This window comes from Euwallacea similis, chromosome 17 (assembly GCF_039881205.1).
Source record: "Euwallacea similis isolate ESF13 chromosome 17, ESF131.1, whole genome shotgun sequence".
Lineage (NCBI taxonomy): Eukaryota > Metazoa > Arthropoda > Insecta > Coleoptera > Curculionidae > Euwallacea > Euwallacea similis.
Window position 1 is genome coordinate 2,996,887 of NC_089625.1, and position 27,356 is coordinate 3,024,242.

Below are 27,356 nucleotides of genomic sequence, written 5' to 3' on the forward strand. Positions count from 1 at the left end.
GGACTTTAACTGGTCAACTTAACATATTCTGATTTTGCCATTTCATTTTTGAAAAATCAGAATTCTGTCCGAGGACGCAGCTTCTCAGGCATTTCCTCGTTTTTCCACATTGCAAAATTGTTGATTTGGTAATTCATCATTGGAAATCATCAGAACTCGCCCACTTATATTAACAAATATCATTCATCAACATCAGCAACACACTATTTAATAATTACACCCATTGAATCGAGATTTAATTAAAAAATGCCGCCACATTTAAATCGCGATACCCAATAATTTATTAATAATAACGTCAGTGCGGCCGCTATTTTGACAGCGCCACATTTAAATTTGATACAGGCTAACGCATTATTGACAACAATGCGGCGTTGTACGGAGTTTAGAAATTCAAACCTGAAACAGCCCTCGTGTGCTAGGTAATTAATTTATAATGCGGCCGTCCCACAATGTAAACTTTGATGCGGAACGCTACTAATGAAATTGTCCGAAACTTTATGTGTAATTCATAATATGAAAATCGAAGTTCATTGATTATTATGATATCAAGGGATAAGGATTAACGTCGGTAAAGAACGTTGGCGTCCTCTATGTGTAAAACTACGAAGGAACGAGAAAAACTGGTAATCCATGCGCCGCGCGCCGCCCTCTGTTGAAAGAGAGCCCATTCCGCTGTCGTCAATAAAGGAAACGCACGGAGCATCGCAATCAATAAATGAGGCGCCATCTCTGAACCGGCAGCTGAACACAAATGCCTGAGCGCGGATTCGCAGATTCCTGCGGCAGCGCTATTGAACAAACAGTCGACTGAAACTGGAAGGGACATTCACAGAGGGCAGCATGTACCACTCTAGTCGATAAACTCGGTGATGTTCCAGAGTGGTTCCAACGAAAAATCAATGAAACTTTTAGATTAATGATTGGATTTAAATTGCGGAATATTAAAGTGCTTTAGATCTAATCAAAGCGAATTTCGAGGTTGGCCGAAAAGCTATTCTGTGTCCTGCAGATAAGACATTAAAACGCGTCATGCGATGTGACGGCTCATCAATAATTTACGAGGTGGAAAACTGATTTTGTGTGCACAACATTTCCCACTCGAACCATATTTTTCCAGTCGAATTGGCGTTCGTTTTACGATGCAATCATCGAACTGTCTGTTCGGATATTCACAATCACAATCGATTGTTGCCCGCTTCGACACAGGCTTGCTGCTAGATGGACTGCAAAAGGTTGTGCCACTTGACGTGTTTTCCACCTTGTTATCTGGATCGCGTTTTGTTTGGTTGTTGACGCCCGAATGAATATGTTTTTGTCAACTTATTGTACACTTTCAAAATGTAGACGCCAAAGGGAAATAGCATAGTCGGAAGTTAACTTACCGTGAGAAGTAGGGGAGAAATGCGCGGTCCTTCACGGGAGGGACAACACGCTCCCCTGTGACCTGAAAAAAATGTACATATCGTCAGGAACTTCATTGATGACGTTCAAAATTCGTCATAACTCCGTAATAAGTCAAAATATTCGAATACAAGCAGGTTAAATTTTTCCTCTTAAAGTTTCAGAAACTCCGTATCTTGCATGTGATGTCAGTTGCATTATGAAATATCGTGAACTCGCGCCAATCGCGAACAACAATCCCTCAAAGCAATTTCCTATAGTAAACTTGATCAGTTTAACAGGGATTGGAATCTTGGTGAAATCACGAGCCAAGACAGAATAATTTGGCAAAATAACAATGGAAAACTATTTTTACACGGTTCCGAATGCTAAAACGCTATTTGTTATACAGGGTGTTTCCTAACTCTATGGATAAACTTCAGGCGGCGATTCTACAAGCAAAAATATGAAGAAAAATTCCTATCAACTTGGGTCCGGAGCTGCTTCTTAAGGGAGCTACCGCTCTTTAAAGACGGTGGTCAAAAACTGGTCACCTAACCTAAATCCATTAGACTTTTTCCTGTGGGGTTATTTAAAATCCTTAGTTTATCAAACACCAATAAATACTGAAAATGAACTTAGAATGCGAACAATCCGTTGTTGTGAAATAATTAAAAATAATCCAGGAATTTTTGCAAGGGTGCGGAATTCTTCATGAAGAAGATGCGAAGCTTGCATCGACGCTGGAGGAAGCCATTTCCAACATTTGCTTTAGATAATGAAATATTTAAAATGTTCTGTTAAATAAATATTATTAATATTGTTATTAATTCTTTTTCAGTTAGTCAAAAACCAGTTTTTGACCGCCATCTTTAAAAAGTGGTAGCTCCCTTAAGAAGCATTTTCGGACCCAAGTTGAAAGGAATTTTTCTTCATATTTTTGCTTGTAGAATCGCCTCCTGAAGTTTGGTCATAGAATTAGGAAACACCCTGTATAGAGCACTCAGTGTATTATACGATTTTTTAACATTTTCTTTTCATTAAGATTAATTCACCTACCGAAAGTCTCTATAGAGTAATAAAACGATTAACGAGAGCACATTTTCAATGTTTTTATAACACCTAAGAGCTCCATTTTTTCTGGGTTGTCCTGGATATTACTTAATATTATAATCTTTAGGGTCACAAAGAATTCCTTTTTGTGAATCCAGAACAAGCCGTCACTGATTCGTTCCACATAAATTTAAGAAACCATTGCTGATTTATTTCAATTAAAACTAGAACCGTATCATATCACATTAACTGATTATTACCAACAAACTTTTTAAGCGATATATTAAAAAAGATACAGAGTGTTGCTGAATAGACGGTAAACATTTTAATGAGTGAATCCTGAGCCAAACTTAAGACGAAAAGTTATAAAAAAATAAAAATACTTCGTCTTCGATCTGCAGGGTGTTAAAAAACAATTTGTTTTCGTTTTTTTTAAATTAGTTGTTTATTTTTTATCGAAACTTGCTGAAAATGTATACATATCATACGCCGAGTGTTTCTTACAAACGGAAATTTTCGGACTTTGATTTCATATACGAAGTGATTAGTATTGATGGATCTTGAGCTCTCATTTATCGCATTTTTTTTTACATTAGGAGGTGAGGGTCATTTTCGGCAGTTGTGATAAAATTAAAACACTATCATATTAAATAAAGTTAAGCTCTCATTTGAGCTTCGTTGATCAACATTAATGTTAATAATTGCTTTTGCAAGAAGCAGTTGCTTATTATCACGAATAATACCTAGACAATCGATTTAAGCGAAACTCTGCAAGAGACTGAAAAGTGAGAAAACAATACAGATTCCAGAAACTTGTCTAAAAGAATTAAAATGTTAACAGAAAAAAATGTGATAAATGAGAGCTCAAGACCCATCAATACGGATCACCCCGTAAATCAAAGTCAGAAAATTTCCGTTTGTAGGAAACACTCGGCGTATGATATGTGTACATTTTCAGCAAGTTTCGATAAAAAATAAACAAATAATTTAAAAAAACGAAAAAAAATGTGTTTTTAACATCCTGCAGATCGAAGACAAAGCATTTTCGGACATGTCTTTATATGAATTTTTCGTCTTAAATTGGACCCAGGATTCACTCTTTAACATTTTTATCATCTATTCAGAAACACCCTGTATGTATAAACCAGGAAAATCGACTTCGGGTTACCTCCCTAATTGAAATCATCATGATTTAAACATTTTTTGCAAAATCATCTTTGCTTAGCTGCTTAATGCTTAGTTCGAAAAACTCTTTACTGCCATTTGACAAATGACACGATATAAAAACTAGTGAAATCTACGTATTAATTGAAATGAAATGAGTCACCAGCAGATCGTTATTCACTTGGGGGAGTTGGTTTTTTTCAATTTTCCTACACCTAGCTGTTAGTGATCCGAACTGGCTTGTAGAAATATATTAATGACCGCGACGATTGATGTAGAATTAATTACTCTCGCCGGGTCCCGTGATAAATTGTGACACCTGGGCCCCGAACAGGAAAGTGGAATTACCGACGAGACAAAAAGTTAATTAAATATTTTGGTTGTCGGCCCCCTGTTTTACGAATTATTCCCATTTTTCATCGTAATCGCCATATTTTAGCTTCAAGGATTGTTTGACAAAATTCTTTAAACAACTTGACCCAAACTTCAAAATGAAATCCAATTCGGCTCAACTTCTCCGCAAAAAAAGTTTCAAATTTAGGCCGGATATTTGACAGTTGGATCCGAAATATGTGATTTATCGCGGGTCCTTACAAGAAATTTAACCAAATCGCCGTTCGTCGGGGTTTCAATTTGTGGATATATGAAAAAATGCCAGCTATAAGGTGAAATTTCTGAAGCATTAAAATAACCCACATTCGAATGGGTTTGAAAGGCGTGAGTGGTACTTTTATTTCTCATCTATTTGTACTCGTAAGCTATAAATATAATGCCCAATGGAAGCCTGAATATGAAATCGATGGCTCTCTATTTATAGCTTCTCACTCCTTTCGAATTCTGCCTAACAATTTTTTTTAAGAAAGCCTTCCAGTGATTTTTCTCAGTTCCCGACCTAGTCAAAAGAACACCATTTTCCATATATTCCATTCCACACTTGAGAAACGGCATTTATTTATTGTTATGTTATTCAGAAAATTTATTGGAATTGAAAATTGCACATAGAAGATTAAAAAAGTTAAAGGGATTTGCTTGGGGATTTACGCTTGATACAAACTGAATTCAGTATTAAAACTACCATTAAAAATTGAAATTTTGAATAATGAAAGAGTTTCATGCCGCATTCTATCTCAATGGTAATAAACGTGAAATATGCAATTTAAAATATAATAAATCAGAAGTGAAATTTTAACGAGAGTTTATTGTTTTATTGCTTATGAATAATTAATACGGATATACAAGTTTAATAAAATAAGTACAAAAGGCAAAACAATATATTATTTTATTGATGCTGATTTGAAGGCACTTTCGAAATTTTGAAAACATAGGTATCTTGGTCCCTATCTTCAGTTTAAAAACTTTTAAAAAATTAAGACATTTTGACATTGAAAAGCTGTTGCTGATTACATATAGAATATATCAAGATACCTCAATTGAGGTCTTAGAAAATGGTTGAGGTTGAAGAATTTTCATTTTAACACACAATTAATTTAATTGATTGATTTTAAAAAAATGTGGATTTATTGAACCTTGTTTCAAAGCTTCTCATTTTATTTATAACAGTATCTGTCTATAGTAAGAAACCTTAATAGCGCTGCCCAATATAAAATGATTTATTAGATTTAAAAATAAAAAATACAAAAATGTCCCTTTGAAAATTGAAAATTATGGCCAGTTCCAGTCAAACTAGGATTAACCTAATATCAGAATTATCTAAAACAAATCTGTAGCATTGTCTTATACAAAAAAAATTAAAATTATAACAAATCAATATTAAAAGAAGTTGGATAAGCAGTAGTGTAGATAAATAATAGGGATTACATAAGTAAAATGCAAGAATATCCTTAGAAATTGGAGGATATTCTAAATAGATCTAAGGAAGTTAAAGAAATTTGAAAAATCTAATGATATTCAACTGATGATCTAAGGAAATGTTGAGATATTTGAAGGTAACCAAATAGATTTTAGAAGATTTTTGGAGGGAGATAATATTTTTTGTCCCAAATATTGGTAACTAGCTCCTCGACCAAGGGATGTCAGACATCACTAAGGGTTGGTAAGTATCAACTATCATCACTGATTTTGAAACTCTTTCCGAATAAGGAATATCGGTGTCAAAATAGCTCTCTAACTCAAATACTAAAAGAGATGTGACAACTCTTGTTATGTAACCTGACAGAGAAATAACGCATACCAAACTACAATGTATACCATAGTAGTTGGCATTTAAATGTCTACATAGACCCAAGCACAGCAAGAATATTGATTCTTCAGCTGGAGGAAAACAATTTCGGCAACTTTTCAGTTCCTTTAAACGCGTTATAAACCTTCACTCTGTCACTTAAACTAGAGCGGGACCACGAAATTTAAACAAATAATTGTCACATGTGCAAACAATAACAAATAATAAAAAATACATAACCAAAGTATGGCAAAACTTACGGGATTTTTATGGAAATCCGTCGGTCGTAGGCACTAAAACATCGCTCCTATTGTTCGTACACAAAGAAAACAACACAACATGACGGGAAAACGAAATTATTTCAAAGAAAATCAGAGAAATTATTGGAAAATTTATACAATAAAATTATTTGTTGTTTAAGGTTGATGACGGCTGACGGCCATATGTCAAACCGCTGCTTAATGAGCATGCGCATTATATTCGTTTAATAATAATTAGGAGCACGACTAGATTTTTCGCTTATGAAAGGTGTACATCATAGACAAGGAGAGCGATATAAACTACTACATTAGACTACATTGGAGACTAATATCCATGCAGCGCCCTCTCGAGGCGAATGGCTGAAATATGTGCAAAAGATCGATGTCGATATGAAGCAAACTGTAATATCGCATCTCTGGTATTCATGAGGAATTTGAATCTAGGGTTTAACTAAATTTTATTCATTAATTCTTACAAGGGCGGACTGAATAGGATTTAGGTTAACCATCGAAGACAAAGAGATATTCGTTTGCGACACAGGTCTACAGATGATTTTCGTTTTTAGGATCAATGTCTCTGCTAAAGACTTGTTAATTCAAATTATTTTTTCTGGAAAGATTGCTTTTGATCTCCTTTTTATTTTTTTATTTTCACAGATTTAAAAGGTTTTCTTGGGTACATTTTCGAAACTTTTTATGTTATCTGAAATTTCAATTAACAGGGTACTTATCTTGCCATATATTGGATAAATGGATACTACTTAATTAAAAATATTTGATTTTTAGAATTTACACATATAAAAATACAATGATATAAAGTAGTTATCAAACCCTGGAAAATTTTAATAACATATAAAATGAGGCAGGAAAATCTGCAGGAAGCTTTGCCAAATAGTTTCCAAAGATATTTTCAACGTTTATAAAATGAAATGATGATGAGTTGTTAAATATTGAAAAATTGGCAAGTTCAAAGACTTTGTAAATGATGTGGCCATGCTGATTTTCTTTTTCAAAATGTATTGAATCTGCATTACCGTTTTTTTACTTAGCCGAAGTAATCCACAGAACTTTTCAATGTCAACAATGACGATAAGTAATTCTCGATATAACTATATGCATTTAAAAAAACAACAATTGGAAAATAAATTTAAAAAATCATTATTGCTCCATCTATCAAGTGATTCTCTCCACATTCAAGCCTCATCAATTACCGCAAGCGACATCTATCACCTAATAGCCACCTTACGACATCACCTTCCACAGATGGCGCCGTTTTCATGGCAGTCTAGCACATGAACGTAAATTTTGTTTTAAACAAATTTTTGCAAAACTCTATAACGAATCTCATACGTACACAGTGAAGCCAATCCCGTGAAAGACATACACGTCACCGCCAAGATATATCCGACGCTTTATTGGGTTTCGCAGCCTCAGACGGGGATGGATTCCCCGGGGGATGCTTTAAGATAACAGGTTTAGAATGAGCTCGGGGTGAAGACTTCGGTTAGTATTAAAATCTATAGAGAATTGAGGAAACGGAAAAAGTCTGTTTGTTTCCAATCTGCCTCGAGGCGAGAGAAAGTCGAAAGTTCATATGGATGGTTGTTTTGCGAATATTGGTTAGCAAGATACAATGAAAGGAAATTAAGCAGTTTTGCAATTTTATCCCGACAAAAAGGAGAATTTTCCGTCTGGCATCTCCGTCTGCAGTACCAATTTTCACTGTAATATCAACGGTAAAAGAAACGCGTAAAATGCGATGTCATCTCGTTAACCTATTTCGCAAAAGACCACAACGAGGGCGCATTTAAATACTGGAGGAAGTTGGAGGGAAGTGCGACGAATGCCAAGTTTTTCGGCTGACAAAAGGGTCAAAGAGCAAAATGTTTTCGAGAATTTTGCTTCATTTTCTCATTGAAATACCGGGAAACTTTGAATTAGTTTTAGATTGGTAAATTTCTGCTTTGTTAAACTCGGCAAATATAACCAGCAAATTGTTCTCTCAAATGATAAATATAGCTCGTGATTTCCCTATGCTACCACTCGATAGAGGGCCCCATCGTCTTCCCGCTAATAGGCGAAGGATGGCGCATTTCTAACAACTCACCTCTCTAACGACTGCTGCTTAACAAATCAATCTAATTTTCAGACTAGTTGAAATTCAGCAGTCTTTTCCTAATTAAATAATCCAACAACAGTCTTTTCGTTTTTAAATCCTGAGTTAATTAGAAAGTCTTTTCTGGGAAAAGGGGGCACGTCAGCCGCTTATCTGTGCCACTGCAGCAATTTGATTTAGTTTTGCTTGGAAAGCAGTAATTTCCATTCGGGAAAAAAGTTGGAAATAATTGAAACACACTCTCTTGTACCTTTTTAGCCTCAAAACAAAGATTCGCAATTGTAAGCGAAGCTGTGCCTCCAGGGGCGGACTAGGCGAAATTATGTTAATGGGGACCAAATATATTTTTTCGGTGGTAGAAAATTTATATTCGTATCATGATTACTTTTACATAATGTTTAATTTTTGAGTGATTTTGCCACCGGGGAAAATCCGATCCGGTCCGCCCGAGTCTGCCTCTGGTCGGATATGTGTCACCCTGGGACTTATATTACATTTCTGCGTTTGCCAGCCTGGGAGCTGCATTAAAATTGATAGCAATCTCATTAGTGGGGACGGAACGTACACATAGAGCGAATGTGGAAGGTTGTAACAGCAGAAGAATTGAAATTGAAGATATTTAAGTGTTTACAAAATTCTGCACTCAAAGCCGCTCAAGGGGTTGTTACTTAGCCAAAACCGGGTGTAAAGGGCGTTCGACATCTAACACAAATCGGTGATTAAACAATGAAACAACTCCCCACAATGAAAACCTAATTAAAACAAATCAATAATTCGCTTTCACAATGGAAGAATTGATCGTAACAGGCATTAGTGATCGACAAACCCTGGCTCAAAGGTCGGTTACATCAGCGTGGAACGTAAAAGCCTCTGATATTATTTATAGCTTCTCTGGAACACAATACACCCGAACACAATGCTTTATTTTCCCAATAAATTTACTGACTAGTACAACAAGACCGTTTGATAGTCATATTCAAGATAGTGAGGCATGAAAAATTACTGCAGCCCTGCTGCTGCATTGTTATGTTAACTTTCCGATATAGGGATTTTTGACCTCAAACTGGTCTAGTTATTCCACAAATTTTAATCCTCCGAAAGCCGGAGAAATTTGTCTAAATCTCCCAAAAGAACTGGAAGAAATAAGTTATAAATTCCTAATGGAGCGCTTATACGTTTTCTGTATCTTAAGAGATTAGTTTCGGAGAAGATGTATTAATAACCCTCCCGAATGGAAGCAGTAAATGAAATTGCCCTTATTGGCGAGACAGTTAAAAGTCGTCTTTAATCCGGTCGGTTTAATCCGGCCCCATAACCGCTGACAAGACTGGAAAGAAAGCAGCCACAAGCCGCGCAAAAACGTGACTGGATACGTCACGGTTGAAGAAACTCCCGAACAGGAAACTAATTAGAACTCCCGACACTTTGAAGTAATTGTTGGAGAAACGGTCTTGGCTTTTTTCTCACTTTTCCTTCGTTGCCAAACTGCCATCTGCTCGGGCTGAGCGTATAAACATGGCTTGAATATATTACAATGAAGAGAAAGTCTGATATGATAATCATTAACCTAGAGATTTTCAGTCTCTACTCTTATCAGGAAACAGGGAAATTTATATTTTGGCGAAATGAGACCTACGGGCATAGTGAGTCGATAAATTCGAAAAACCAATCCAGAAAAATAGCCGAGCTTTAAAAAGTTCTAATCGTGAAAATAAGTAAGGAACTCCTCTGTTATTTTGCCACGAGTTCGTTTTTAACCCTAAGCTTAGTATAAAAAAAATGTAAGTTTGCCGCAAGTTGTTCGCCTCTGAGATTGGTAAATCACATTTTTTAAAGAGAAATCGCCAAGAATTTCAGAAATCCGAACGCCGTTAATTCTCTTGGGGAGTTCCCAAAATTTGAGTTACCTACTCATCAAATCATAATCAAATATGAAACTTCAGAGACGTTCAGAGCCTAAAAGGGATATAACGTGGATATAACTCGTCTTGTAATTTTAAAGACATTTTTATTTTCATAAATATCTCAACGTCATGATACGCCACTAAAACTTGGAAGTCTGTTAAAGTATGTAAATACAATTAAAGTGATACAGTTTGTCGCTATTTCAAGTTTCTAAGCATTAAGTTTAAGTTCTTTGGTTTTTTTTTGTTACGCTACTATGGTCCTCAAGTTTAAGCTAAAAAAGTACTGAACTGAATGTGAACTGTGAATTTTATTAATTGGAGTAAAGAAGAGCACTATTTTTTTTTAAACTTAATTTGAACCAAAAAAAAAACCAAGCCCTTTAAAATAGCGGAAGCCCAATTTGATTTCTGTACAATCAGTCAACACCATAAAATTCAAATATTTTGAAAGTCAATAATTCAGATATTCAAATTATTTCTTGGGAAATTCTCAACTGTAGAGAAGTTATTAATCAATTCTAGGGAGTTATTAAAGCTCTCGAGGACTTGCCAAATAATACAAATAGTCCCTAAGATGCTTAACTCTAATGGAGAGATCCCAAATTCAGATAATGGTCGGATGAAATAAAATATAAATTTAAAAATCCATAAACCAATATCCAGTAGTCCAACCCTATTGATTTTTTGTTGGATTTCAAATACTATTAAGTAGGAGAAATTAAGATCAGGGGCGTACTGAGCCCACATTAATGTTTCCTACAAGAAAATCGTAAATATGTCTGCTAATAATTCATTTTTTCTTTTTTTCATTATTTCATCTCTTCTGGGAATTTGGAAAAACCACCCACAAACTTGTCCCTAATCCTGTCCTTAACAATAAATCAAACCCAAGATAACAAACCGGATAAATTCATATATAACATTCTACCCTACTAAAATATTCAGAACCGCTTTGCTCTTTAGAGCGATGAGGGATGGGAGATTTAGAATATTTAATAATTATGTTACAGTAATAGAAAGCTATATTTAAAATTTAGAACTGTTATGCGATCTGAAAATAGTATTTTAAAACTTTGTTAAATATATTACAAATCATGCATAAAGAAGCTTTAGAGGAATTGAAATTTTTCACATTTTTGTTCCTTGAATAGGACACATGAGACCCTAATCAAAGTATAATTTCAGTTGCTCTCAAAAAAATTGGTATTTCCATTGATTGAAAACCAGAGACAGAGACCTATAAAGCTGGTAATTAAAAATATTAGGAAATCATTTTAAAATTGCTGAAAACACGGATTTGCGGTTGTTTTTTTTTGTTTTAAATGGGACAAGCTGTAGCACGTTAACTCATCTTTCATCGATAATCACAGTTTCTAAATCAATCTTCTCAGATTACTGGTGAAAACAGACAAACTATACGTGATTAAAGTTCTCCGATTAGTTTTGAGTTAGAGGGCTTTAAGCTAACTTGCAGTAATGGTTTTCAGAGAAACAGGTGTTTGGTGTAATTACAGCAAAATTTAAATGTAATTATGAGATGGAGTTCGATTACTTTTACATGTAAATAAATAGGGTTTTAATGCAACAAAAATCGATTTCTTCAGCATCTAAAATGCAACATGTTTCTAGATTTTTCTGCAATAATAAACAAGTTCCTCGTATTTTCAAGCCTTCTAAACGAAAAGGGATTATTAAAAATCTCTTCTAAGCCCGCTTTTAACTAAAAAGCAATTTCTTCACTTCCTGCCTAATACACCACTTTTTCATAATTTTAATAAAAACCTGTTTTCATTACTCTACCCTTATCTTTTTCATTTATATGGAACATTTAAGCTAAACTGCGAGACTGTTAAGCTAGCAATTTGACTCCAGATTTTCCATGGTTTTCCATGATTTACCTGAAAAACAATTTCAGGAGTGGCTAATATAGAATCAATAAGATCATTCTAGTATAAAGCCTCGTAAATAACACCCCCCATTGTATCGTATCCTAAAAGGACACTTCTCCATTGAAAATATTGAAATATCGTAGCTTATCGTCCCTGAGTTGGGCGCAAACGGGAAAACTAATTTGTGTTTCATGTAAATTTCTCTAAGAGTAATGCAAATTCAATTCCCGATAACGACTACGTCCCTTTTTTCAGCTTGAGCCAAATCCTTTCATCCACATCACGTTTTCTTTTAAAGGAGACGAAAATTTAATAGGGTTTTTATCCCGGGTCGTCAGAAAGTTGTTTTGCATCTGGCTACTTTGAAAAAGCTCGTCGGTAAATTTACTGAGAACATCTGAATCTGAGAGTGTATGGAGCCGATGTAGCTTTAGCTTCCTCTTATCGTCCCTTTACAGATTGCCGACACATTTAACTTCAGGTGACTTATTTACATTCGTTCTTTTCGAACGGGAATTCAACGTAAATTCCTGATTGGTTTTGTCAGAAGAGGTAACTCACAATAATTTTAAACTAACTTTGCAATTTTATCCATATTTTCCATGAAGACTCTAATGCTAGAATTACTGCACTGGCGCGACCACACGACAACTTCACATCTTTTACTGATCTTTCTGGATCCTGAAACTCTTAGTTCAGGTACGCTTTCCAGATTATGAATGTAAGTATGCCCTGCCAGCGGCGACGCATAGGACAGACGTAATAAACCTTAACGTAGCAGCATGGAAAATTGTAGGAAATGGTGAGCTGATTTGTAAAGAAAGGACCTTCTTGTTTTCCCCGCTGGGGTTCTACTGTTAAACCACTACATTAACGTAGAATGCCCAACGTTAATAGAAAAGGGTCACATAACTAAATCAAAAAATTATGTAAAATAATTAAAGTAATAATCAACTAAAAACTGAAACTTATTAAACACGTTCGCAATATAAGAATAGAAATTACTAAACGGACAAAAGGATTTCAATCTCTACCCTATAGACAAAGAACTCAGTACAAAAGCTGCAACAAAAATATACGAGTCTATCTACAGACCATTGTTAGATAACGGACATATATTGAGGGCAAATGCAACGAAAAAACGAAACAATAAATACAAACAACACAACCAAATCCACTAAGACTCATTGTAAAGATCTATTCAGCCAATTACTATATAAACGCAGAAATATGATAGAAAGAATAACTAAAGAACTGAAAGACTGCAACAAGTTCAGTCAAGATGGAAAGACAATCGTCACAACTGAACCATTCTGAACCCTCTTTGCCTTACAAGACAAACAAGACAATCCCGCTTCCTTTTTCCGTCAACCACTCTAGTGGAGTATTTCCAAATGTAATTTTTTCTTTTCTTTGCATTTTATGAATATTTATTTATGAATTGATGTAAGTGTTTTTCTAATAAAGGCATAAAGACCAGACGGTCGATAGGCTTTTTCTCTGGGAATAAAGATTATATATACATACGTGTATACAGGGTTATTTACGTCATGCTACACGGAATATTACCGCTATAATATTTATAATAATATTTTCACCTTTTTTGCGTTGTATAGAACTCAAATAGAAGTACATTCTAAAATTATTTTCCTTTTATACGGGGGGTTGTAAATAAATGAAAAATATAAAAGTTATGCTTTTTATATGGAACACCCAATATGTTAGTCCGTTTTAGATTCCTTGACAAAAATAAATGTAAGTTTGAATTAGGTTTACCTACCCTAAAAGTTAAGGATTTTGAAATAATTGAGATTTTGTAAAAATGTAGTGCAAATTTTAAAAATCTGATGTAAAGAAATTTACACAAAACTTCAAGTATGAGGCATATTTCATTCTATAGTTATGAAAATTTAGATATCTTATACAGGATGTCCAAAAAATAAGTTGAAAAAATGTATTTACTTTGAAGAGTATTGACTTGCTTAATTTAAATGGAACTCCATACATTTGATAACATGGAGGAACAGATAAAAATGTTACCGATAGAAAAATCATACTTTTCTATACCTAAAGGTACAAGTTTTCTGCGGAAATTAAGGTTTAAAAAAAAGTAGAAAATCTTATTATTTTTTGTATTAGTTCTCATGGTTACATCTAAAATACCAATATAAAAAGTCACGTCTGTACATTCTTGTTTCGGATAATTTTTTATTAATGATATTTTCAATACAATTTGCGTAACTTACAAGACAAAGGATGGTATTTATGTTTTCGAAGTATTCTTGATACATTCGACTGATTCATGTTAGTATTTTGAGGAATCAATGTCTGGCTAACATGAGAATTTTCAATAACGACACCAAATTCATTTTTTTAATCAATTTTATCAATTGTAAAATTTTAGTTTTGTATAACGCAAAAAAAATCTAAATATTAAATATTTTAGCTGTAATATTCCGTTTAGCATGACGGACCTGTATACAAATACATACTGTGTGTCCTAGAAATATTAGTAAAAATGAGTTACCGTGCTAGCGAATAAAAGAATACAGCGATTCAACTCAATATACCTTATAAAAAAGTTGTTTGTTTTCAATCTACAGAATGCGTAAGTATTGAATTTAATTATGTAAATAGGGAGAAAATTTCACAGTTTTTAATTTATCGACTTGAAATTGCACCAAATGTTCCCACTGTGGATCAAGGAAAGGAAATTTTCATCAGCATACTAGACAGTCCAAAAACTAACCTCAGACATACATATCTCTGAAGCAATGAGGATCAGCAAATCATCAATCTTTAGATTTTGAACGAAAAAACGAGCTATTTCCATATCGACTTGAGCCTGTACAAAATATATTATTAAGAGATTTTCAATCTAGAACTGATTTCAGCAACAACGCAACATTTACCAGAAGAAGTTTATTTGATTAGAGGAACAACCACTTCAATAACACAAAAAATCCGCATTGAACGAGAGAACATAATTTTCAGCATGAATTTTCAAAACTAATTTGCGATGTGTTTAAGATGTGACAAAATTCCGGTTCAAGGCTTGGAAAATATTATATATTGGTGAAGATGGTCGAATTTCAATAATTTGTTTTAGTTCACTTTTTGTAATTTTTAAGATGTAGTTTAATACACGCTAAGCTAATCTTCAGTAATTCAAAGTAGTTAAAAAATGCTAAAAAAATAAATGCATATAACCGAAAGTCAAAATAAAAAATTCCCATAGGAGCTCATACAAAAGGCTTCTGACGAGTTATCCTTTACTTACCTCTATAGCACTAAAATTTGTTACAACACATTTTATTAAGAACAATAGTGAATTGGGCTGGTCCATAATTGGTACGTCAATGGTCTACACACGGGCCTACGCCGATGACCTGGCTGTTCTCTGCAGCGGCTCCAGGGCCGACTTGCGGGGCGCCATGGCGAGGGCTGTCCGAATAGTCGATAACTGGTCGGTCTGTGGGATTGAGAATAAATCCAGGGAAAACGCAGCTGATTGTTTTCAGCAATAAAAGAAAAAAGATGTCACGACGGGAGATCTCTTTCTAGCTTAAACTTGAATGCCACCAGACGGTGAAGTATCTGAGCGTCCTCCAAATTATCCTGATGGCGCCCACACTTCTCTGACAAACTCAAGAAATCCACGTATACACTGTGGGCGTGCAAAGAGGTTTTCAGCTACACAAGGCATCTCAGCCCGCGGGTTCTGTCCTGGCTTTACCATAAAGGGGCCGGATTATGTACGAACATGGGAGAGCGGAAATGAAAATTTTGCCAAATCAAATTGGTGAATTAAAGTTTTTCATCAATCAGCGTCGACAAAAAGGTCGTTCTCACTCTCACCTCCTTCTACAGAATCAGGCTTCAGTCATGAGGTCCGTTCAGACCATTGCGTAGGGGCCACGTGTAGAGAAGTCAATGTACGCGAACAGCTGATTAAGGTTCAGAGATTCACGTGCTAGGGACTCCTAACACAGGGGGTGCCTTGCAGGCGTCGGGACTTCTGAACACGCGCTGAAGAAAATCCAGCTTTCATACGTGCCAGAATACTATATTTAGGACATCCATTCCTATTATCCAACGAGATCAAGAAACTGCGACATTATAGATTCCTCGGCTCCAGTCAGACTTGGACTCAGGAGAGACATTACAGGCCCAACAGTGTGGCCCAACACGTCTGTAAAAGCCCTTTCGTGCTTCCCGCGTTTCTGTCATTGATTTATTCATTAAAGCCTAAATTGACAATAGAAAATTCTGAGTAAATTATCACAACACATTTAAAACTTTATTACCTGTTTGTCGTAAAACATAATTTCTGCTCTGAAAAGCGAAATACCGGGGCCTCGCCGTTTCCGGCGACACTAAAATAAATTTGCAAGTTATTCAAATTCAGCAAACTTTTGTTTTAGTGTCGCAAGTGTTCGGTAATTTCTCTAGGCCGCAAAACGGGAACTTTTGTCCGGACGAAATGCATAATGAAAAGTGGGAAAAGTTTTTTCGGATTTGTTCTATAAAGTTCGTCTTCCTCTGTGGACGTACAGGATTAAAGCTTCGCTAATGATTCCGTTCGTTTGTAAGCCTTAGAATTTGATTTATCTCGCTCATTTCCATGGACTAAGCGAACTGGGTTGCTTTATTTTGTTTGAGTTTAATTTATTGGAACGTCCGGTTTTAAGGAAAAACTGATAGCGAGGCTGACGATCGAGATATTACTTGATCAGGAGCTAATTATCAGTGGTCTGTTACCACTAATAGTTATAAGGAAAAGGACAGTATTGATTACTAAAAAATCGTTAAAGCAGCTTGAAACTACCTACTTAAAAACTAAGAACTATTTCTTTTACGGAAAATCTGGATGGAAATCCACGCCTTAAATTACTTTGATTCCTGAGTTTCGATAACTTGAAACTCATATGGTTCAATGTATGGGTATTTGATTGATATTTGTCTGATATGCAACGAAAACATGAGACTGTACCTAGGGAACTTGAAGCTTCCTTGAAGCTGAAAAGAAATTATTTACGAAAGATTCTTATCCTATGCAAGTCAACAAAAAGAACCTGAACCATTTGATCGTTATTCCAATGAACTGATAAAATGAAGTAAAAGCTGTGACTTTAGATCAACGGTGGACTCAATCAAAGAAATACTCCAATAGAATGTTTGAAGGGAAAAGGAAGCCGGATTGTGTTATTTGTCTTGTAAGCCAAAGTGGGTCCAGTTGTGACAATTGTCTTTCCTTTTTGCCTGTATTTGTTGTAATCTTTCAGTTAGACTTTTCGTGTGTACGCGTTCGCACAGTAATTGGTTAGATGGATGTGTAGCGAGTTGTCGAGGTGCTTTATCTTTGTAATCAGTCTTAGTGCAATCTGTTCTGTTGTTTGTATGTACATATGTATCTTTTAGTTTTTATTTATTAAATTTGCCCTACGTATGTATCCGCAGTCTAACAATTGCTTGCTGATGAATTTTTGTATATTTTTGTTGTAGTTTTTGTACCGATCCTTTTATATGTATGTCAGCCAAAACGCTTCGTTCGTTTAATAATTTTTATTTCCATATTTCATCCATACTTAGTGAATTTTGCTTTTTTTGTTGATTTTTACTATACTTTCACTTATATTACATCATTTTTTAGTTTAGTCGTGTGATTGCATACAATTCATGTTAGGTATTCTGCGTTCTTTTTTTATGATTTTGACAGTAGAACTTGGTTTTTAGTGGCAATTGGTGTTACTCTCCATTTGTAGAACCACGTCGTTGTATTGTCCTTTAGTGCCTAAAGTCTTTCTACCGCTTTCTCGTTCTTTTTATCTTGTGGAATAACTGCAATATCGTCAGCATGTTGTAGTATGTATGTTGTTTTGTTTATATCTTTCTATGCTGTAGACTGTGTAGAATATACATATAAATGTAGTGTAGTATACGTATATCATAGTAGTACATGTACATTATAAATTAAAACTGAAAGCAGAGGTCTCTAAGGAAGTTTCTACTTCTCTCTCGTACCTCTAGTTGGCCGTTTTCAAGTACATATTTGATAATATGAAGTATGTGTTTTGGCGGTTGAAATTTGAATAATTTGCATAGTAGACCACTGTGCCAGACTCTCTCAAACGCCTTATTAATGTCCATAAATAGACTCTCTGATCTTCTACCATTTGGATGTATTGTTTGTATGTTGCTCGTCAAAAGAAAGAGTGAATGAATAGTCGAGTGTTTCGGTTTAAAGCCAAAATATTTTTTCGTACTGTAACAGGGAAACGAAAACAGCGGTTGAGAGGAGAATTCAGGAAGGGGTACTTCGCTTTGCCTAGCCTTCTTTTTGGTTCCTCTGGCCTTATGAATAGTATAGTCACGTTTGCAAATCTACCGCCAGTCTCTATAGGTCGGTGTCTGCCCCAATTTGGTTTTGGGTTCTACAAACAGAGAGCAATCAGTATTATTACGTTCCATGTCATTGTAATTCAAATCCATTCCTGTTGTTCCTAGTCGTTAAAGGTTGTTAATGATAAGTATCATGCCGTAGACATTGATGACTGTCGACGCGATAATTTGGCTCAAAGTCCGGTCCTCTATTTCATCTAAAAGTGTATCTTTACTATCAAACCCACTTAACATAGGTGAAAAAAAAGTCAATTCAGTCTAAATTGGCGCGGTTGCCATGAAACGTTAACAAAAAAGAGCTGGATCTCATATTGGTTCCATCGCCGTCGATTTCAGTTTTCTGTCCTATTTAGGGCTTGGAACGACAGCAGTTAGGTCGGAACAGGGCTGGGACTCCCAGGGGCGTTTGCTAATGACAAGGGACGACTTTCCGTTGTAAAAACTAACTCGATGTAATTCTCAGCGTGCGTGTCGGCAATCAGATCGGCAGTTCAGTTAATTAAATCTAGGAGATAGATATAGGAATGTTATTGGATCTAGGTAATATTACTTCGTAGGTAAGAATATGCGTTTGCTCGCAATGGAGCTGATTGGATATGGGAATGAAGAATTTTGACGTAGCTACCACCTTTTGAATATTTGAAGTTTGATGAAAACAAATTCTACATTATAGAATATCCAATTGGCCCTAACAGAAGCCCGAACATTGAACTCCCCAACGTAATCAGCATAACACCCTCATCGCGAAAGCAAAACGCCATGTTTTCCAAAAACTGGCCGTTATCCAATATGTCTTTATTAGCTCCATTTGTTCCGTATATTAATGCCACAGGTAAATAATTGAATATCCAGTTACACATCCCCGGCATATTGGATTCATTACGTTTCGTGTCTGTTTTGTTTTTGTCTGATGGTTTGCAGGCGCAATGACGTATTTCATGCGATTATCGCACGTGCATATTTTCATTACTACAAAGCTGTATTGATCAAATTTCCAGGGCGAATATGCTCGAAGAAGGGCGCGAAAAGAAAATAATTGGGCCATTCGGTTTAAATAGCCCAGGCGAATTTTAAAAGGGAGAAGGTAGTAGAATAAAGTGGCTATATTGTAGAAGACAGACGTGCTTTCATCCCCCTTGAAGTCCAAACAACCCCGATTCTCTTCCACAGAAAAAAGCTTATTGAAAGGGGGGTGGAATATCCACAGTTGCGAAGGTTTTTTAACGAGTTCTCTGCGTGAGACTTGTATATCTAAAAAGTTTCTTGCGATGTGCTTTTAGGTTCGAATTGTTTTATTTTATATAACTAAATGGAAATAATGTCTTTGGAAACGAAAAATGGATGTTAAAAAAGGTTTCATACTGTTGACTATTTAATTTAACAGTGCCTTTTTTACAAATAAGTTTAGTGGGTTTCAAAGCATCACAAATTAATATAATTTTATTCAGTTATTTTTAAACATTTTTTTTTACAAAATACTCTGATTCATTACCACAATTGAAAATTTAAAGCTGGAATTTCCATTGAACTTTTCTATAAAAAATGCAATTTATTCTTCTGAGTCAAGTAGTGAAAATTTTATCTAGCAGGCAGCTTTATCCAGTACTATTTTTAATTAATTCTCAGTCTAAATTTTTGAAGAGAAATTGCTTTATTTGTGGATTTCAACATTTTAGATTTAAACGCGATTTTCTTCAAAATAAAAGTCAAAGAATTTTCTTTCCTAACAAATTAATGAAATTCATGCGTAATAATGTACTAAAACTAATGCAACTCTCCAATTATTTTTATTGAATTTTCACTCTGAATTTTTCCAAAAATTTCTTGATTAAGAGTTTCAAGTTATCAGAATTCAAAATGTTTAGCAGTTTTACACAAGCGTCTGTCATGGAATTTTTCTATAATAAAAACTTATGTAACTTTATCCAATACTACTTTTATCATTAAATTTTCAAAACTAAATTTTCCCAAATGTTTCAGTGATTCATCGATTTCAAATTTTTCATCGGAATTTTATTCAGAATATACACTGAATTTTCTTTCAAAACTTTAAGGAACTTTGACTATTAAGACGATGGTTTGATACGCAACGGTTTGCTAAGAGATTTACGACAAGTTTCCAAGTTTTCTGGCTTAAATGGTTAATAGGCGATAAATTCATAAAAACTAAACTAATTGAAATCGCACAGTTGACTGAGTGTAACTAGAGGTATAATTGTACCAAATTTGACAGAATTATCCTAAATAGGTTACACGCTGTAAAGGCACAAACTTTCGTTCATTAGACATTATGATCATGATGATGATTGCTCCCAAGTTAGCCTGATACGCCACTGTTTACTACGAAATTTAACTGCAAACGATTCATTTAACCTCATAGTTCATTTAATATACATAGCTAGAAGTATATCTATATCAAATTTCAAGGAGATATCTTAAATAGATTGTGGGCAGTAAATTCAGAAACATTCAATTTCGCCTTAAGGCATTTTAATTAAGATAGAGGTAGTTATCATGTCGACGTAATACATCACTGTTTGCTAAGATATTTAATTGAAAATTCCTAGTGGTATAATCGTATCAAATCTGATGAGAATATCTTGACTCGTTTACGAGTAACAAATTCACAAAATTATTTTTTTCATCTAAGGTCATTTAATTAATATAATTATAGTTTTTAGTCTGATCTGCGACTATTTGCTAAAACATTTAACTCAAATTTGCAAAATTTATCATAATGGTACCAAATTTCATGTAAATATCTTGACTGGTTCACGAGTAGAAAAATAAAAAAATTTAATTTTTTTTTTTTAAGTTTCGTAAAGCTATCATTGAAACTTATATTCTAAAAAAATAAGTAATGTCCGTGACATGTCACATTGCATCTCACTTTATGTTGCTTTGATTAAATAGATTAACAGAGATAAAGACCTGTCACATTATGGTCAGTAGCAATTTCATATATTAAATGTACAACGGTTTTTTTCTTCAATTTTGTCTTGTAATATGAAACAAAGTTTTTCCTCTCGTTCTGGGGTGCGCCATGCAAGTTTTTACTTGCCTTAAGGGCAGTTTTTTCTAGTTTTGTAAGGTTTTGTTCCTGATGTAGATCTCTAGATTTGGAAGATTAATCCTTGAATTTTAAAAATACCCCTGAAATTGAAAATTCCGTAACTAAAAGGACATTAAACATTTAATTTTTAATGAAAAAATTCCAAAATTCATAATTTCCCTGAAAGTTTTCAAAGTATGTGTGTGCGTGTGGGAGAGGGGAATACCTGGTTTTGCCACCTTTCAAACTTTAAGGGCCATTATCTCGGAAAGACGTGGCACAATTGCCTTGAAAATATAGCTCAAATTAATCATCTCAATATAAACGTGCACACACCGAACTGTAATATCACTTTTAGTTTTTGAGATATGGGGTCAGTTGGATATCTCTGTTTATCATTAAAAGTGCTCTATAGCTCCATAGAGATCTGAACATTTTGCCGAACAACGATGAATACAATAAGCCGATCGTCAAACAGGTTTCCCCTGTAGTTTCCTTTTCATGTTCGAAATACCGATTGTTTGATTTGGTTCGTAGGAAAGATCTATATTTTTCAGGTTTGCTCGCATCAATTTCCTTTTGTTTCTGACGTTCTTCACTCCCTACAGTCAATGTTCCCTTGTTGGCGATTTCGCTGCGGAACCTTTTTGTATTCACCATGTGCCTGAACATCTCTTGTCGGCGTTGTTTGAGAAGTTTTATCATGGTTTAACATTCGGAAAAAACGACACCGCAAACCATTTACCGGACACAGATGATCTGTCAGTCTGTTTGAAAACGCGTTTTTGGCCTCATCCAAATTCATGTTCCATTTGCCGTGTGGTTCGTTGCGTTGATCATTACTCGACGACATGTTCAAGTCTCTACAGAGTTATAAATGAAAGTGCCTCAAACTGCATTTCCAGTGCTTCAGAACTTTCATTGAGGTTCCATTTAGGATCTCTATATTTCTTATCAGTCGATGTGGATGAAAAACAGCATCATAAAATTGTTGTAGTTCGATATTGTTGAGTTATATTCCATTCCATTTGCTTAAAGCTCCATTAACTCACAAACTAGTACCGAACTCACTTAACCTCTCTCAACCACCTAAAATATACACCTGTCTCATTGCGAAGTAATAAAATAAATTTGAAACTCGTTTAAATCGCAGGAACTTTCCCTTTGAAGCCGCCATTGTTCCGTAATTGTGCCGGGTCTCAGACTGGTAAACTTTCGAGTGAAATGGAAATATGCGACCATTCGGGTTTATAGTTTTATTTTAATACTTTTCCTGTGAATAACAACTTCAAACGGGAAATTAATGGTACAGGCGCATGGAAAAATTACAAACTGAAGCTAAATGGATTTTTAATTGGGATGAGATTATGTTTGATACGCGTTTAAATGGTATTTAGGGGGTCTAGTTTGTGGATTTATCGATTGTACGTGTTATGGAAAGTTGGGCGGCAAATTGCTCGCCAACTCAATCTGTGCGATACAATCGGTTTAATTCAAGTGTTATCGTGATTGAAATTATCATTTTAACTATTGTGAGCGACCTCACAATAAGGAATTATCACTATCGCCCCATTTAATATTTGATTTTACCAATTTGCCCATAAAAGTTGTATATTTTTAAGTTTTGTCAACTCTTTAATTACCAAAAATAAGTGTTTCTCCTAAGTTACTGGAACTTTCAAAAAGGGGCATTATACAATTTGGCACACAGACTTGATGAAGTTTCGCAAAGTTCCTCATAGTTGGCTTAAAGGGAAACTTCCATGAAAGAGACTGGAGTTTGAGGTGTACGTATATGTGTGCAACCATTTTAACATCGCAGAGACGATGTGGAGAGGTTTTTATTCGTTTAAGTTCAAACAGGTTACAACAGGTTTAAAGTTTATATCCAGGGACGTATATAGAGAAATAATAAAAACTTTACCCTCGAACGGGCTCTTTATCAAAAGGAATGCTGATCTAAAGAAAACTTATCTTATTCCCTTTGTTTTACTGCTTTGGCCTGCAATAAGGCGATTCTTTGATTAAAAGGCAATAGAAGGAGACTTTAGACAAAAGAAACTTTATTATTTTCATGCCCGGAAACTAACTCCCTCGGTGTGGTTTAAAGCTAAACAAATAATCGTGTTCCATTAAAACTACATAAATCGAATCATAAACCGCAAGATCCAATTACTACACATTTTGTAAATTAAAGCTAAGTTCGGGAAATTAAACTTTTTGGTATCCAAGTTGCGCAACTTTGTTTTTATTAATATTAAGTTCGGAAGTTTTCATAATGGGGACCGCAGGTTATTTGGCGGTGAGCGAGGTATTGATCTTTAGAGAATTTGATTTAAAATTCAAATTTTAAACACTATTATGTGATCAATTGTAGGTATCTGTAGGAGCATAATTAATGATAACAGTATTAGTTTCATGGAATGGAAATAATGGAAAATGTATTATGAGTTTTGAAAGTGGTAAAAAGTAAAGTTTCTACTGAAGATTCTCAACTTAGTTCTTCAAAATATTTCAATATTTTTCCATATCAATCGGATTTTCCCACTGAATTTCACGAAAACAACAAAAGTTTTCTAAAGATGTCCTGATGGATGTTTCTGCAAGACAAATTGAAATTTTTGATTTAGACTAGAAGTTAAGATTTCAGAGATGCTAACAATGTTTCTTAATATTGCAGGCTTTCTTAAATTTTTGCATAATATTCTTAAGATAGTGCGGATTGATCATTATTAATAATTCTGAATATTTCAATATCTCTTCGTATCAACGGGCCATTCAAACTTGTTTAACTAAAGTAACCTGAACATGAAAAAAGTAAAGAAATAGAACGAAAGAATCATAATAAAACTAAAGCAAACTATACTGAACTGAAAGAACCTGCATTGAATATTTGGGACTGGAGGGCATTATTTGTTAGAATAGGACGAAACTGGATCGAAAAACTTTTCAAAATGTGTGTCAACTGCCTTTAAAATAAGAACGGACCTGCGATGAAAAGTTTGAAAAAAGAGGATATTTGTTCAATATCAAAACAAGGCGAAACTGAATAGAAAGCAATTCTAAATATGTGCTAAACCGAATGTAAAATAGCAGGAAAACAGCTGAAATATCCAAAAAATGAAAAGATGTACATAGAACTATCATACTTACATAATCCAACAAACTCCTCTCCAAATACCTTCAATATACCGGATTCGATTCACCTCCAAACACTTAAGCTCAACATTTCCTGCAATTAAAACCTAACCCCAAAGCAAATTCCTATGGGAAATCTTGGGAAATCCAACAAGCACCTTAAAGTGCTTAGTTATGTTAGAAAAATCCCTTTGTAGACGAATTTGCCGGGATGAGAGAGCGAATTTGGCCGAGATATCTTTCAATTGTTTGGCCAAAACAGAGCTTGTCATCAAAAGTAGAAAAAGGTGTAACGTAGAAGCCATTTTTAAGTAACATAGCATGCAGCTTTCCCATTTTTGTCTGTTAAATAATACCCCTTACTTAAGTCGGTCTAACACAGTACGAGTACGGTAAACATTTAATAAATCTCGGGATTAGTATGCAAATTTAGCTTCATTTAAAATGTAATTATTAATACGCTTTTAATATTAAGTAGCTCAGGGGGATACGGACGCGTTGGGGTTAATGTGTAATATGGCCGCGGTGAACTTTGCTTAACGTGTCTCTGGATAATTGAGGCTGAAATTAAAATTCCAAAGAATGTTGAGTGCGTAATAATATTGTCTTAAAAAATTTCACGTGTGTTCGGTTGCACAATACAAAACGAAAGCCAAAATATAATACCCGCAAAACAATATGGTAGCAGTAATCAATCATTTTCTTTGTTCCAGGCTCCCAGTCCTATCAAACGTTATTTATATATCCAAACAAACGCCCTTACGAAAAAACGTGCTCCATAATAGCGTGTAATTAAATTACCCGCCGTAATTTTTTGCCTCTAATTGCTGGAAAGATACGTTTTCGGATCCTGTCAGTCTGCTCTTTTTTGATTGATCATTCACAAAATTCGAACGGAGGGTTGCAGCTCAAGGCGACTTAATCCACACCTCGTTTAAAATGACCCCTGCTGCGACACCTGCAGTCCCTAAAATTATTTAGGGCTCTGTTTTGTGCTGATGTATGTAGTAATAACCGAAACGTCACGTATTTCTCGAGGAACTGCAGCTTTTGATCCGAACTGATATGAGTGTGGCACAATATCTTGTATTGCCATCGCTATAATGGCCTTATTTCACTTTTACCCCCCATGATGTTTGTTATCGGAGGGTTATTGCTATTCTTGACGCGCGATCTCCTCGACGTATTAGTCGGGTCTTTTATGTTGTATCAAATGGGGAGCGGAGGGTTCTCAGCTAGACTCACTAGGAGTTTTCTTCGTTAAAGCTAGGGCTGGGCTGGGATACAGAAATTTGTCGAATCGATCTTCGCGGCAGTATCAGTTGATTATTAAAATTTCCCCAAAATTTATTTTCAGTCAAATTTTGGATCGTTAATCTCTGTTCTCATTATTTTTTCTAGGTTTTAAAGACGGTAACTAATGTGTCCTGGAAATCTTAACAATGGTTTTCGTCCGAAGTCTCAATAAAGGGTGAATTGTATTCTCTGTTAGTCTTAACTGAAAATAGTGTGTTATAGTACCGCTCCAGCAACCTCTTCTGCTGTGTGAGGCGTTATTCCCAATGGAATAAAAGGAAAAACACTGTGTAGAGAAACAATTTAGCAATGTATAGTTCAGTATCTATTTCTTTTCGTGTCCGAAATAATTGAGATTTTATATAGGGACCAGACTGCGATGGGCTAAAAAGCGAGTTTCTTTTATTATAGAAATCTTAAATCTATCTCTTTTCATTTTCGAAATATTTACGCTATTGTTATGATGATTTAATGAGTTAAGTAAATTTCAGTTTTTTTTCATATTTACGAATAAGTTATCGTTTTAGAATTATTCTAAAATATTGATTTGATTGATTATGAAAACACAAGATTCTGAGCTCAATTTGAGGATTGGGGGGGATTTTTCAAAGTAGTGAATTAATCTTTTGTTATTTTATTTCTTATTTTTGTATTTAATAACTGCTTATGTAGGTGTAAAATTTTTACCAGTGTGTTCAAATTGTGTAACTTGAGAAGCCTATAAGAAATTATGATAAATATTTTACCCTAGAAAAAGATTCAATACCTTTAACAACAATTTGCAAAATTAATGTGCAGGTTCGAAAAAATCATCTGTACAAAACATTTCAAATATATAACCTAAAAATTGGACTAATTTGGAAATGAAAACTGTAAAAAATCCAAACCTTTAACAGTTGGTATATCTGAAAAAATGTTATTCACGTGATTGAGCGCATTTAGCAGGCAGAACAGTTGCTGCACTTTGTCATAACGATTGCATTTTCCTGTAGCGCTGACCTGTAACTGAGAACAGACTGCTTATAAAAGCCTTAGTTTTAAATATACGGATAAACATTTTGAAGTATTTAATGGCTTAGGATATTCACCATAGCTGAATGACTTTGAACAGGTACATTATAATCATCCAAAAAGGATGTAAATTCAAATGTAAAAGAAGGAAAAAACAGTCGATATTTCCATCTATTTAGATTTCATAATTATACATTTTCCTAATAACTTAATATTATGTATTTTGCGTCATTAATTAACGCAAATATATGCACTTATTAATCCACGTTAATTAAATGGAGTCTCGGCAATAAAATTCGTTAAAACAATCTTTCATAATGAAATATTTCAATTGAGCGCCATCAACGCAATAGCGTGAACACTTTAAATTAAAACTAAATTCCGTAGCATGTCAGGTCTACCAAATATAAATCAAAAACGTTTCCACACGCAGCAGTAATTTACTACATATGCATCAAATGAAGTGTTGTTTTTAAAAATGAGCCTGTCAATACAATTTCAACATTTCC

General features: G+C 34.6%; 3 protein-coding genes and 1 long non-coding RNA gene across 12 annotated transcripts in view; 1 reads left to right on the top strand and 3 right to left on the bottom strand.

Moving 5' to 3' along the window:
* Lar (tyrosine-protein phosphatase Lar) overlaps window positions 1–27,356 on the bottom strand; it is a 246,844-nt gene that overhangs the window by 195,570 nt on the left and 23,918 nt on the right. For 7 of the 8 annotated variants that reach the window (XM_066398116.1, XM_066398118.1, XM_066398115.1 and 4 more), the window contains exons 1-2: window positions 6,037–6,207; window positions 1,383–1,444 (exon numbers count right to left, since the gene is read on the bottom strand). The gene's annotated coding sequence lies outside the window, so the exon portion shown is untranslated. Of the gene's footprint in view, window positions 1–1,382; window positions 1,445–6,036; window positions 6,208–27,356 lie in introns of those variants that run through there. The other variant, XM_066398112.1, reaches the window with a different exon arrangement.
* Window positions 1–27,356, bottom strand: part of mRpL52 (mitochondrial ribosomal protein L52) — a 188,491-nt gene that overhangs the window by 134,719 nt on the left and 26,416 nt on the right. The window lies entirely within an intron of this gene.
* The window catches only part of LOC136414238 (uncharacterized), a 154,202-nt gene that overhangs the window by 123,526 nt on the left and 3,320 nt on the right, over window positions 1–27,356 (top strand). The gene's annotated exons all lie outside the window — the stretch shown is intronic.
* LOC136414229 (catalase-like) overlaps window positions 1–27,356 on the bottom strand; it is a 260,265-nt gene that overhangs the window by 32,230 nt on the left and 200,679 nt on the right. The gene's annotated exons all lie outside the window — the stretch shown is intronic.